The sequence below is a fragment of the Pleurodeles waltl genome, chromosome 6 (assembly GCF_031143425.1).
Source record: "Pleurodeles waltl isolate 20211129_DDA chromosome 6, aPleWal1.hap1.20221129, whole genome shotgun sequence".
Taxonomy (NCBI): domain Eukaryota; kingdom Metazoa; phylum Chordata; class Amphibia; order Caudata; family Salamandridae; genus Pleurodeles; species Pleurodeles waltl.
The window spans coordinates 256,617,732-256,633,092 of record NC_090445.1 but is presented as its reverse complement, the minus strand read 5'-3'; the positions used below and the strand labels follow the sequence as shown (position 1 = coordinate 256,633,092).

At 41.9% G+C, this 15,361-nt stretch overlaps 1 protein-coding gene and 1 long non-coding RNA gene across 2 annotated transcripts in view; one reads left to right on the top strand and one right to left on the bottom strand.

The window, feature by feature from the left end:
- LOC138299623 (uncharacterized) overlaps positions 1 to 1,210 on the bottom strand; it is a 191,352-nt gene extending 190,142 nt beyond the window's left edge. Inside the window, exon 1 of the long non-coding RNA XR_011204795.1 lies at positions 1,071 to 1,210. This is a non-coding gene — a long non-coding RNA (uncharacterized lncRNA). The remainder of the gene's footprint in view (positions 1 to 1,070) is intronic.
- LOC138299622 (corticotropin-releasing factor receptor 1) overlaps positions 1 to 15,361 on the top strand; it is a 1,731,194-nt gene that overhangs the window by 1,576,457 nt on the left and 139,376 nt on the right. The window lies entirely within an intron of this gene.

The following is a 15,361-nucleotide window of genomic DNA, read 5'->3' as shown; positions in this document are numbered from 1 at the left end:
GATGCAGAGGAGTTCTGCTGGAGTCTTGCAATCAGAATCTGAAGAAACACCCAGAGAAGAGACCGTAAATAGCACTGATAGGGGGAAAAAACCCAAATAGGCGGTGCACCACCAGACAAGCAAACCATTGGATACAGTAAAAAGAGAGTCCAGTACTCCAGTAGTAAAGATGAAATAAATCTTCCTTTTAATTCTTTTCAAGTCCAATATTTGGTATTCGCACAGTTCTGTAAATGCGGCATATGGTACAGAAAATAGACAGCCAATGCGTTTCGCCCACCAAGGGGGCTTCTTCAGGGCTGTAATATGACATAGAACACAGGTATACAAAATGTAAGAAAAGGGAAGGACATAATTGCATGGATGCAAGAAAAATAAAGTACTACATACCAACACGATCTGAAACAGTGTTGGAAGCAGAGTAAAAGCGCGTGAAAGTACATAGAGGATACCATATCTAAATGACAAATGTATTACAAAACTCAAGCAAGTATGTGAAAAAACCACCAGGAAAAACAGGAAAAGTAAGAAAAGATGTATCAATGCTATGAAAGGCAGAAAGATACGATTTTCACCCAGTGCATAACCAGTCTGAAACTCAAAAAGACAATGTGAAGAGATAATGTGTTAAGTTGGAATATCCAAAACAGGAAACTAGGAAGACAAAGTTTCCACCTTGTGCAAATTGGATTTTTGATGTCAAGAAAGATAGTGTAAAGAATAGTGCATGTAAATTAAGAATACCACAATGGTATCCAGTCGGTCACAATAATCGAAAATGCAGCAAGAAATAAAATGCCTAGCGGGGAAGAAACATGAGTCAATTAGAATAATGGTTGTAATTAGAACCAAGAATCAAAGGGAAAGAAATGCCAGGAGAAAATAACCAAAGGTAGACTCATGAAGTGCCCATTATCCAGTGTGTAATGTAAATTTAAAATTAAGGCATGTGGCGATAATAGACAATCATGTCAAAGGCACGGTACTGACTGCAATGCGCCTCTGGAGTTAAAAGAACCCTAAATGAAAGCACCATCCCATGGCACAAACAAAAGAAAAAAGTGTCTTACCGAAAAGCTGGCAGGTGTGTAATTCGGGCTAAATTCGTAGTAAGTAATGCGGTCAGAGCGACCGTTGTAGTACTTGCAGGGCCGGCGGAAGTGGAACGACGGTCACAATGCGTGAAGGACCGATCGGAACCCCCGTTTGAAGTATCATAAAGATACTTGAAATAACCCGGAAATCCGGGTAGTATAAAGGGTAACCAAAAATAGATGGCAGACAACAGCGGCGGCCATCTTGAAACTATTCATAATAGAAAGTAAATGGTAACGCCGAAAATCGGTGTTCCAGGGCATGAAAATAAAAGGACGGACTGAAAAGAATGGCCATCCAAAAAGTAATTATAGCAAAGGGACGGACTGGATTCCACCGTATATTTAGTCAAGAAAAGAGTGAACAAACCACAGAAAAGGTAAATATAGAAAAAAGTGAAAAGAGAAAATCCTTAAAGCCCAATAAGGGTGGTGTACTGGGAATTCCAAAATACTTGACAAGGACCAATAAGAGAATACAAAAAATGAAGTTTAAACAGACATGATATTAGTGTTGGTCCGAATATTGAAAAAAACTATTCATCGTATAGAAAAAAAACAAATACGTCCAATCATAAATATAATAGCCATACAAAAACCATAATTACACGTGGTTTATACATGTCAATATTCACATTATATAAGTAAATATTCCTCAATCCATAACAATTGAATTTTGATACGACATAAAGTAAGTTATTTAAAAGTAATGATGGCTCATTCAAATAACAATGAACAATATGCATGCTCTAATTAGCACTGATACAGGGATTGGTCACCTAACCAGGCATGCACCTATCAGGAGGGATCTCTGACATTACCTGCTGGCACTGGACACTCAGATGCTCCCAGAGTGCCCCACCACCTTGGAATCCAAAATGGCAAAACCCAGTGACACTATGGAGGAGCTCTGGGCACCACTGCTGGGGTGGTGATGGATCGAGGAATGATCACCCCGCTTTCCTTTGTCCAGTTTTGCACCAGAGCAGGGACTGGGGGGTCCCTGAATCGGTGTAGACTGGATTATGCAAGGAGGGTTCCATCTGTGCCCTTTAAAGCATTTCCAAAGGCTCTGGGAGGATATCCCTCCCATGCCTGTAACACCCCTCTCCCAAAGGAAATGCTTTGTTCTGCCTTCCTGGGACTGAGCTGCTCATGGTCCAGGAGGGCAGAAGCCTGTCTGTGAGGTGGCAGCAGCTGTGGCTGCCTGTAAAACCTCAGAAGGCTGGTATAGCAGTACTGGGCATCCACCGTGGAGCCCCCAGAGTGCATGGGATTGTGCAACCAATACTGGAATCAGTATTGGGGTACAATTTCCAGTTGTGAGACACCTTACATGGCCATATTTGGGGTTACTATTGTGAAGCTGGACATAGATATTGACCAATGTCCAGTGCATGCACAAAATGGCGTCCCCGCACTCACGAAGTCCGGGAAAATGGGCCTGGAGGACATTGGGTCACCTCTGCTAGTGCAGGGGTGCCTTCACACACAGGTACTTTGCACCCAGCCTTCAAGGTTGGAAGACCTGATGTACAGATGACTTATACTTATAAGTGACCTGGTGCAGTGAAAATGGACTATTTCGCACAGGCTGCAATGGCAGTCCTGTAGAAGCCTTCGCTTGGGCTCCCTATGGGTGGCAAAAGAAATGCTGCAGCACATAGGGATCCCCTGGAAACCCATTGCCCTGAGTACCTGAGTACTATTTAGTAGGGACTTATAAGGGGGGACCAGTATGACAATTTGGAGTGAAATATTGAGTTACCAGTATGTAGTGACAAATTTGGAAACAGGGAGAGCATGAGCACTGGGGTCCTGATTAGCAGGTCTCTAGTGACAATTTAGAAAACAGTGAAACACACTGACTAGCAGGCCATAAACCATAAGAACTGGGGTACTGACCGGCAGGATTCCAGTGACACAGTCAAAAACACACTGACATCAGGCAGAAATTGGGCGTAACTTGCCAAAGAGGGGGTACTTTCCTACACTGGACCTGGGCACACATATTGAACTTTACTAGGGACTTATTTGTAAATCATATATGACAATCATGGGTAAACCAATCCCCAATGCAATTTACACAGGGAGCACTTGCACTTTAGTACTGATCTGCAGTGGTAAAATGCACAGAAACAATAAATCACCAAAAACAGAGCCCTGCACACCATCTAAAAGGCGGGGAAAACATGCCAAAAGATGCAGGTCTAACAACCCTTTTTTAAACATCAGGAAAATCTAAACACTATCAGTGTCTGGGGGAAATTCCGACTATGGTCCCCAAATAGCATGCTTAAGTAGAGATCCCCATTAACACGTTTACAACTATTCATTGGGAGCACCACATTTCTCACTGGTTTGCCAACTTGGACAAAGGCATCCTTTGCCCCTCTTGACATTATCATTAATGCTTTTCACAATAGGATTTGCATGAATCACTCACAACTTTTCTAGTACATGATTGGAGCTGGACACTGATTTCTCTCAAGAGACAGAATGGAGAATAAAATGTTATCAATACCAAACAGAGATTCTGATGGAACACCCCCTGGTCCATTGTTTGTATTCAACTGTGTGCTTGGAAATAAAAAGTGATCATGTTATGATTTGGAGAGGAGCCCCCCAAGGGGTGATGAACTGCGATATAGGGGCAGTAGAGATGGACAAGAAGGGGGGTAGATAGTTTAATATTAGGTTGGCCTGCATTATCCAGAGTGTTCACAAGATAACAACCGTTGGTAGTCCCTTTTCCCACTCGAAAATCAAAATCAGTGTCGGACATGGGTAAGTCCTCCCAAAAAAACAACCTCCTCCTTCTCAACTTTAACGCAATTAACACTTACAGGGAGCGCTTCTGATTCAGCCAATACCTTTATCGGTGTCAGCACTGTGGGCATCAGTAGAATCTTTCTAGCACAGCTCAGGCAGCTGGTTCAGGCTCCAATCTGTAGTGTGGGTCCCTAAAGACGACCCCGGAGCCAGGAAGTTGATCAGACTATTCTTTAATATAACTCTGCAACTCTCCCTATCTAACCTTTCCCGCAGCCCCTCCCCCCCTGTACCTAACCCCTTTGCCATGTGTCATCCTTGGCATGACCACTGCTCCTAGCAGAGGAGGGGGTGTATCTCTTGGGCCCCTTTCCAAACACTGATAATGAGTTCGCCTGGGTGCAGGCACTACACAATCCTGTATGCAGCTCTACTTGCTCCGAAGGTGCAGGAGCGCGTGATGCACTGCATCTGAGGAGGGCAAGGGCTTCTAAATCATACTCTGGTGGTGAACCACACCAACGTCAGGCACTGAAGCCTGGTAAATGGCTTCTGGCTCCACACCTCAGCCTGGTGGCAGTTTGTGCAGGGCACGCCGCAGCCTCCTCACTTCCCACTTGTTCCTTGATCCACCTTGTGTGACGTGATGTGAGCAGTGCTTAATTTGCAAATAAAAACGTGCCGGTGCTCAAAGCCCTCCTCTTAAACGTGCGGCTGTTGCAATTATATGTGTGAGCACCAAATACTGAGGCAGCGTAATCCTGAAGCTATCTCGGGCTCTTCAATCCATTTAAAGCCACTCCCTGCCCCTTCAGCTCACTCTTGCAGCTTTCTGCTTTCTCCCTTTGTGACGCTTTTTCGTTTTTCTCTTCCTCCGTCTTTCCCATATATGCCTTTTGCTTGCAGTTATTACATGAGGCTGAAAAATAAGCGTTGGCCCTCAGAAATAAGTGGCGGTGCTCCGCACCGGAAACAAAAACCACAAATTAAGCACTGGATGTGACGTTACCCTATCTAAAGCTGTGATTTCGAACTATATTCCAGCTTCAAATACATTCTTAAATCATTTTTTACATAAGGATGCATCGTGCGCTACATATAGTGCACAAAAAACAAAAGCCCTGCGAACAACAGTAGCTGGCATTCTGTTGTTCCTTTGCATTCGCTGTAAATTTACGTGAAGTAGCGTGATGATCTAATTACATACATTTCATGTAATAAGCATAACGTAAAATTCTCAAAACAATGTCATTTGATAAATAGTGCGTAATAAACGTAACATACTTGCACTCACACAGACAATTGCACTCTTGAACATATATCGTAACCTTCAAAACTCTTCCCAGTCTTGCGACGGTTTGCGCTACAGATGCTGCCCCTCTCTTGTCCTTTCTGGATAGCTGCTTGCCTTGGGTAGCAGAAAGGGAAATGAAAGAGCACTTTTGGTGACACATGAAATGTGGTCCCTTGAATGCCCAAATATGTGTCCTCCTTGGGCATTTGGTGATGTGGATATGGCAAGTCCCTTTCCAGTCCTAGCAATAAGGTGGTATCAGTTGGTTTCCTAGAGGTTCTGAGTTTAAGCACATCCCAAATGAATAGTAGCTTTGTACCTGTAGGAAGTCTGCCAGAATCAGAACCTAGATGCAGTGACAAGACTCCACCTGCTACATCGCGATTGAGTTTTGCTAAGCTGAGCGGATCTGTTGATTGCTCTCCCTCCTTTCAGAGAACCGAAACTGGAGCATTTGTAGACCGCATGTCTTGATCCAGTGCTTGAATCGGTGGATGAGAGGCATTATTCTCCAACTCGAGACCTTGAATAATCAGAAGAAACTCAAACCTTGCAGCTTTTTGAGACCATCTTACTTGATCCCGTGGGAAGCTTTGGAATTATGATGCTCAGATAAGAAATGCAGGAAAGAAGCTATCCCTTAATGCAGAAAAAAAAATCTGAGGATTACCTCCAACCTCCTCTGGAACAACAATCAGATTTGTCATTTACATAAAAACTTGTAACATAGCAGCTTGAAGCTATTCATCTAAGGAACGATATTGCCAAATACAGGGCCTTGTGATATGGTGAAATGATACCTTTTATCTGAAGCAGTATCAAAGCTTGGCTGCTTGGAAGAGCACATCCATAGTTATCACTCATTGATACACGCACAGGCCTCATGAACCAAACCAGTTTTGTGTAAAATGGTGGCACACTGCCACTGGAATTATCAGTGTCCGGGGCAGAAACACTGAAGGCAAAGTTCCTGTTTCCATTGAGAAGCAGATGTGGGCTAAAAATTGGTAGCAGCAAAGGTTTTGATCTTGGCCAGTTCCACTGAAGGCATTGCATATTCTGTATATTGTAGTCAGTTAAAATCTGTCTTTGGCATCCATATGGGCACCTTGGTAATGACCTGACAATATATTCTAAAAATTGTCAGTTTGTTTTGGTGTGTTATGTCTGAATTTGTGTAGCGTTTTTTCTGAGAGCCACTCTTGTGTCTTGTTTGGATAACTGCAGGTACTTCTGCTTTGGGTTTCCTCAAACTATGCTAACTTTGATGCAGAACCTACAGAATTCAGGTGTGGAGTACGCACAAAATGTGGTAAATTCTACGATATATTCCCTGTGCTACCAGCTGTACTGGTTTTCAGTCAGCAATAGAATAGTGATAAGTTCTGCCACAAATGCAGTGGCTACGAGTTCACCAATCATAGTATTAAATTCACAAGGTCCTTGACTTTCTCTTAATCCACATGTTACAGGCGAGATCTTTAATTCACCAGTATTAGCCTGGCTAATGTTACTACCTTCAATAAAATGCATGGAGGTGGACAGTCCTCTCTTTGGCGCTGAAGTGGCTGTACTCTTGCGACCTGTGCATGGTCACCCAAGTGATCACCTCTTGCACCTGAAGACCTAATTGTTCCAAGGGGTGGGCTCGTATTGCTGAAAGCCCGTTTCCGTGTTAATACCAAGAAGCATTTTGGTAGGCAAGCACTTTATTAGATGAACAGACGTGTACCATTCTGTTTCTGTATGTTAATAGTTTGTACTCTAGATCAGTGGTTCTCAACCCTTTGACTCCTGTAAACCTCACCCAATGATTACTGGGACCCAAGGACCCCCAAAGAAACACTATTGGAAAGTTGGGACTCCCACAGAATCATTACTTGAAGCAGGGGACGCCAGCATCAGAATTTTAGATGATTTGATCTGCAAAACAATATTAAAAAAATAAAGAAACAAGCATTTTTTAAAACAAATACATAAATACTTAACAATGTATTTAATAATTCACAAACCAATATAAAACAAATCACTTTTTTAATAGGAGGGTTGGATCTTTTCTAAATTCGATTGAGGCCACTAGTCTACCATACTACATTCTATTTGATGCACTTGTACTGCTTCCACAAATAAACCAACCTAATTTTAGCCTCCAATTTCAAATTCCTTCACATTTACGGAACATTCTAAAATGTTCATATTGACATCTCATTTTATATCACACTTTGTCTACCCATCACCATATGTCATGTCTCTATCAATCTATCCTCCATTCCCACTCTGACTCATCCCAAATCCATTCTACTACATTCATCTCCTAAATAACCCTGCCTAAGCTCTTCCCCCCTCTTCCACATCTAACTCACCCAAACCTCACTTTACTACCATGATCTCCCAAACAATCCTACTAAATTCTCCCTCATTTATCTCACCATGCTACTATGATCTCCCTAACCCTTTCCACAGACTCTTCCCTCCTCTATCCCCCCCTTTACTCATCCCAAGCCTAAATCCTATTAACATAAACTCCCAATTAACACTTCTGGATTCTTCCTTCCTCCACCCCTTCATTACTCAAGTCAATCCAACTAACAAACTCACATATCCGCGGCTCAAATTAACTCATAAAAATAATAAAACTGTACTCATATTTCCATATACTAATCCACCACTAAGTCCTTTTGGGTTCCGGAGTAGCGTGCTACTCGCCGAAAAGCGCTTTGACGCCTCATCAGGGGTAGTAAGGGTCATATAAATACTATTACAATACAATATAATACGTGAAATTCCTGAAATCATCTGAGTTACACTGGCATAATTTAAATTTCGCCCAGGCCTGTTCATACTTAGCATAATACAAAAACGAATACATATGAAAACTATGCTTTGTCCAAGGAGTTCCCATTTGAACTGCACTCTAATTAGGTGACATAATGTAGGCTCAAAAACGGTGAGCATCCTTTAAAAATAAAAAAGTGAACATGCTTGGTGTTTCACAAAATATGGTGATTTTGAGGTTTGCAATTGTGTTAATAAAAAAAGGAAAAAATAACATATTCAAAATGAGGTATAGTCTATGAGTATAATTGAACCCTTGTTGGCATACTAAAAGTAAGATTGATGTCTGTTGGCTTAGTTTGACCTCACAAAAATCTTTTTCAGAATATTCTGTAGGTTTAAAGACAGCATGTCTCATTGTTAGTTTTTATGCTGCTGATATATTTATAAGTAAACAGCAGCTCCAAAAATGGAAGGGCCCTAGAACCACTAGTATCCTGTATAGATGCCTGTTTTGTGGAGTAGGGGACTTAACCAGAGGACAGGGACCCACGTCCTCTAAGGCAAAGAAGGTGAAGTCCCACTTGGAAAATTATTGTTTTTATTGTTATGCCAACAATGCAGGCCCAGTTATACAATCAGTCACTGGTTAACAAAACACGAAGTGCGGTCCAAGGTCCAAACATTATATAGTAACCAAGGAAAAAGGAGAATCAGCCAACATGTGTTTCGCCCCCTCTGGCTATGTATTTGCCGGGGCTTTCTCAAGGCTGAAAATAAACAGAAATAACAGATTGTAGTTCAAGGTTATTCATTTTGAAAGGGTGAGATGTCATTAAGACATCATCAAGAAGGTTAGCTAATAAAAGGAAGTCCCATGCATAAGTCATAAAGAGTGTGCTCAGTCCAAATATAGAATAGTTAGAACCAAGTATTAAATAAAAGGAAGTAATACGTAGGTGCTGAATGGTGACTGTGGTCAGACCCTGATGTATTGAGGGTCCAAAGGAGTAAGAAAGCAATCGGTGACATTACATGAAATTATGGTGAAAAAGAGAAAGCGGTGGGAAGTGGAACAAAAAGTCCGTAATTATCTTCTAAGATCCCAAAAAAGAGTATAGGTTATCAAGTTAAAAATATAGGTGCTCGGGTGCAAATAGAGTTGGAAACAAAATTAGATTAACATACCACACGCGAGAGAGCAGACATGTATGGATTATAGACTAAAATAGTCCTTTTCTGTAAGGCAACAAATATTCTATCTGTTGGAACATTCATGGTTTGGCAAAAGTGTGCTGTACAATTTATATTCAATTAATAGATCAACCTAGTTAGTTCAGGAATAAGAAAAACACATCACAGTATTAACAACCAGTTACATAAGTTGAATTGCACATTATTTTGTACAGTATAAAATAAAAACCATATGGTTTAGAATATAGAAAAAACATTAACACTATTCGAGATGAGAGGTTCGTCTGTGGAATTTAAACAGAGGTGAAAAGAGAAGAGAAAAGAAAAGTGCTTCATATTGGTTCATTGAATGTAGTATGTTAGCCAAAAACAATAGTATTAGGTGGTTACTGTCAGTCAGTAAACCCTTTAAATTTTCATGGCACGCTTTCTCCCGCGTAACAGGCGGGGACTCATTCTATGTATATCGTAGTTCAGATGCGGCAATAGGGTGGTCTCAATATTCAGAAATTAGGTAACGGAGTAGCGATTATCAAAAGGGAACAGCGTTCGCTTAGATAGGCTATTAAATCTGAGACCCTTACCTCAAAGCTGCAAAGTTAAGGTGCCGTGCAAATACGGCCGAAAATCAGAGTGAAGCACGGGGAACAGAACGGGCGCGTCCGCGTCTAGAGTCGCGTTTTAAAAACGCGTATCAAATGGAGTAAAGTAAACAGAAAAGAAGGACTCCCATGTTACGCGCTGGGTAGCGCCATTTTGGTAGAGAAAAGACATAAAAGGTTATCATTTCAGTAAGTCAGGAGGATACATAAATACATAAATATAAAGAGTTCCGTCTAGTCAAAAACTGATTTAACAAGATCTAGTGTGTGAGCATTCAGAAGGTATCACAATAATCCATAGAAAATAAGGGATTATATTTTCGTTACAAACTGGAAAGAACATAGTAGTAATTCAAGAAATTATATTTACATAAAACAAACTAAACTCCACTTTTTGCAAAAGGTCAAAAAATTAGATTTTGCTATAAGGCTTAGAGGACAGTATAATTGCAGGTACTTAAGAAGCGGAAAGGACACAGGATTCCAGATACTTTACATTAACCAAAAATGCCATTCATAGTCTTTATTGAGCCCATTATTAACAGTATCATGTTTAATAATTAGGCGGCTCTCTTCTCGGCGTAGTCGCAATGGTGTGTTGCCACCTCTGGGGGAAGGGATAATACGTCTTAACCCACAGAAGGTAAAAGTACATTGATGTTGGCGATATGTAAGGTGGAGGCGCCTTGTGTATCTTTGCACCTGCACATAATAGAGATGCAGGAGCACTGGCAAAGAGACCATCACAAAGTGCACTGGATGTGTACTACATAGAGCTGGCACACATTTGGCGTGCCCCGTCAGGGCATCTCTCGAAAGGGGAAGAAGGATTACTAGAGGTGATCCAGATCAACCCCTTTTGAAACTCAGGCTATGTTGGTCCCTGCACAGTGAAAGATACACCTACTGCTTCAAACTGCCAGTCTGTCTTTCACTAAATGCTGTTCCCGGTGCAGTTCACGCCTGCACTGGAAACAACTAATTTGATGTGATTTGGTGTCTATTTCTGCGCCAGGGGGCACAATACCTAAAAGTGCATCATGTCATAGAGTGGGACAATGCCCCACGTCTATAATGAACTAATACTCAATACACACTCTTATAATAATAATCTTGTAACTTGGAATGTCCTCTTCTGCTGTGGTGCACACCAGAGTGCATCATAGTGCATAGTGTAAAAGTGCGCCACATTCGGTATGGCCGAATGCTTAATAAACACTAAGGGGGTCATTCTAACTCTGACGGGCGGCGGAGGCCGCCCGCCAGAGTTCCCCCCTCCAGAACACCGCTCCGCGGTCATAAGACCGCTGCGGTGATTCTGGGTTTCCCACTGGGCTGGCGGGCGACTGCCAAAAGGCCGCCCGCCAGCCCAGTGGGAAACACCCTTCCCACGAGGAAGCCGGCTCCGAATGGAGCCGGCGGAGTGGGAAGGTGCGACGGGTGCAGTTGCACCCATCGCGAATTTCACTGTCTGCAATGCAGACAGTGAAATTCAAAGTGGGGCCCGCTTACTGGGGCCCCTGCAGTGCCCATGCCATTGGCATGGGCACTGCAGGGGCCCCCAGGGGCCCCACAACACCCCATACCGCCATCCTGTTCCTGGCAGGCGAACCGCCAGGAACAGGATGGCGGTATGGGGTGTCTGAATCCCCATGGCGGCGCAGCTCGCTGCGCCGCCATGGAGGATTCAGAAGGGCAGCGGAAAACCAGCGGGAGACCGCCGGTTTTCCTCTTCTGACCGCGGCCAAACCGCCGCGGTCAGAATGTCCTGCGGGGCACCGCCAGCCTGTTGGCGGTGCTCCCGCCGACCCTGGCCCCGGCGGTCTAGTACCGCCGGGGTCAGAATCACCCCCTAAGACTGGAGACCTTTCCGTTTGTGATTGTTTACTTTTGCAGCACTGGGGCTGATCTTAACCTCCAATAACTGTGATAAATATCTTACAAAGAAAAGAAAACGGCCTGCTGGTCCAGTACTCTCCATCAATGTTCTCCCACTGAACATAAAATAAATTAAATAGATAAACTACATTGAGATTGGGGTTCAGCTAGAAATAATTACCTTAGCCATAAACTCCGATTTACAAAAAATCTAAAATAATAACAACAGATCTAATGTAATAACTGCAGACCCATGACATAAACAAATCACAACCATGGCTGATTTGCACAAAACAAATTACTGAGAAAATTTTAAAATGAACATTCTATTCTTATCATTATTCCTGTTCTGCTATATATGCATTTACTTTTATTTCTTTTTTCATGCTCGAAATCTCCATGGCACTTTACGTACTCCATTACTTCTACATATCAGTGTTCCATGTAGATCTGTGCCATTATGATGTGCTATAGCTTTCATGCCTGGATTACACACACCTGGTTTCTCACTGTTAGCTTGCATCCTGGACTCCCTTTGAAACTTTGCGACCTTGGACTTGTTCCACCACTTGTTACCCTCTAGTATTATGGAGTTGCCACGTACCAATTCTACCCTCACAGGATCTGAGCATTTTGGAATGCCTTTCCTAACAAACGTTGGTAGCTTTATGGATACCCAGTCACCTTCTGATATGGCAGATTCTTTTGCCCCTTTCTTTTTGTGAAAAGCTTTTTGTGCTTTTTATTAATTTTTACATTGTGCCTAATTATGTCCGAGCATTCCTCCACCTGCATGTTTTTGAAGAACTTGGACATCCATCCTGGACTCACTTGTGTATTTGGCTTTCTCCCTCTAAGTGCCTCCAATAGGGAAATCCCTGTGTTGGAATGCAGTGTGGACCTGTAGAACGACAACATTGCCTGTACCGACGCGCTCACCTCGTCCTGTTTTTTAGCACCCATCTAATGCATTCTCCCAAAACACAATTAAAACGTTTGACCAAACTATTTGTTTGAGGTTGATACAGAGAACACTTTAAGTGTTCAATAGAACCTTCTTTCATAAAATGTTTGAAATCTTCAGACACAAATTGTACCCCATTGTCTGAAACAATCCTCTGGAAAACCATCATTCAAAAATATCTGTCTTAAAAATGAAACTAATGATTTTGAATTAGGTTCTTGCACAAATGTTACATAAGGCTACTTCAAATAATAATCAACCAACACATATGCATATCAGAGGTTAAAGTTGAGGGAATTAAATGGACCCACTAAATCAACCCCCAATTTCCTCCATGGGCCCAAAGGACACCCTATGGGAACCAGAGGTGGAGATACATTTTTAAGTGATTTGTCACAACTGGAACAAAAATTGCAGTTTCTTACCAATTGTTCAATTTCACTGTCCATATGTGGCCACCAAAAACTATCACGTATCCTTCTTTTGGTCAACGTTGCACCCAAGTGACCCTCATAAGCCATTTCCATAATGGTATGCCTCAGTTCTTCCAGTCAAATGAGCTTGTCACTCCTCATGAGTAAACTATCTTCAATGCTCAAATCATCAGAAACTTTCCAAAACAGTGGACATTGACTGCCATCTCTTTCTCATGAAGCTACCCCTCTTTGACACACCTCATAAATTCACATAAGTCTTTGTCAGATTCTAACTTTTTCTTCCATTAACTGACTGAACAAACACACACCTGTTCCACCTCAACAGCAGCATCAAGCAACTTTCATCATCTACACTTCCATCACAAGTGCAACTACTTTCACTAGGGAATCTTGATAAATAGTTAGCTCTGACGTTTTTGCCTCCCAGAATATGTATGACTTCAAAGTCATATTGCATTAACCTTCCCTTAAACCTAGCAATTCTGGGAGTTCCAGTCTTGTTGTTAGTGCCATTGAGAATTGAGACAAGTGGTTTATGGTCAGTTTTCAACACAAAATGTCTGCCCCAAATATAATTTCTAAATTTTTCAACTGGCCACACACAGGCCAACAATTCCTTTTCAATGACCAAGTAATAGGTCTCAGGCTCCTTTAATACTCTTGAGCCAAAACCAATAGTGTTTTCTCCACTGTTTGTTGTGTGCATTAATACTGCCCCCACACATATGTTACTTGCATCCACCATCAGACAGCACTGGAGATCATGATCATATGGTTTTAACACTTTCACCCTAGATAGCTATTGTTTTATTTCCTCAAATGCATTTGCACATTCTGAATCCCATTTGAAACCCACCTTATGCTTCAACAAATTAGATATAGGCTAGACGTTTGTTGCAAAATAAGGAATAAAACGAGCATAAAATTCACACATACCCAAAAACTATTTGACTCCAGCCTTATCACTCATTGAGGGTGCTGCCTTGATGGCATCAATCAAACCTGGTTTCGGATAAAAAGCATCTGCAGAAATTACATGGCCTAGGTACTCTACAGATGACTTCATAAATTGGCACTTTTCTCTTTTGAGAGCAACGCCATGAAAAATACTTTTTTCCAAAACCTGCTTTAAAATCATGTTGTGTTCTAGTTGGTTAGGCGCATAGATCAAACCATCATCTTGAAAAACTAGCACATTAGAAACATCTTTAAATAGTGTGCTCATTATCATTTTGAAAACTGAAGCTGCAGACTCTAGACCCAATGGCATGCAGCAGTATTGGAAAGTTCCCAAAGGTGACACAAATGCTGTTAAATACCAGGAATCTGGATCCAATTCAACCTGATGGTATTCACTAGCCAAATCTATTTTAATAAAGACGTTGGCATCTTTAATGGTAGACAACATTTCACTTATCATAGATAGAGGATGAGGGTCTACTCAAATCTCTTTTTTAGGTGCTCTCAGGTGAACACATACTCTCAGCTCACCATTCTTTTTCTTTGTTACCACCAAAGGAGAAATCCGTAATGAGGATTCAATGGGTTCAATGATCCCCTTTTTGCGTAAGTTTTCTAATTCCTTCTCCAATTTGTCCCTGATACTAAATGGCACGCTCCTTAGTTTATGCTTAACAGGTGTAGCATTCACTTTAAGTTTGATTTTATGTTTGAACCCCTTTAATCTTCCCAGCTCCCCTGGAATTCATTGAAAAGGTCTTTAATTTTGTTGGAATCCCTAATCACTGTAACTTGATCACCAGTACCTGGCCGTAACACCATTCCGAAAAAACGCTGATGAAACCAACCTAGAAAGTTCAGGCCTTTAACTGCAACATAGATTTTCCCATATATCTGTCTCTGCCTGAATTCCATAATCTCCTCAAAATAACCTTGCAGTTCATTTTTCCTTCCCTCATAAGAGACAGGAGCTCTGTCAGGTGGCCATAGAGCATGTCCCTTTCAATTTTGATTAAACAGTTCTTGCGTGATCATTGTGCCTGGTGCCGGAGTCCACTAACAAAACTAACAAACATAATGGTTTGTCACCCACTCTTAAAAATACTTAGGGGTCAACACAGTTTTCAGGGTCACCACACTTCACTACACCTCCATCAACCACCAGCACCTTGTCTTAACTTCTCCCAGCAATTTCTCCACCAAACCATCACTGTCTTCCACCACTGAGGTCACCCTGCTGCTTGCAGGACGCTCACTTTGGCACACCTTTGCAAAGTGACAAATCTTACCACAACTTCTACACTATACATTTAAAGCAGGACAATACCTCATTCCTTTGTGATGTAAGGCATTCCAACACCTGCAACACACATTTTTTCTGTTTAAAAAAA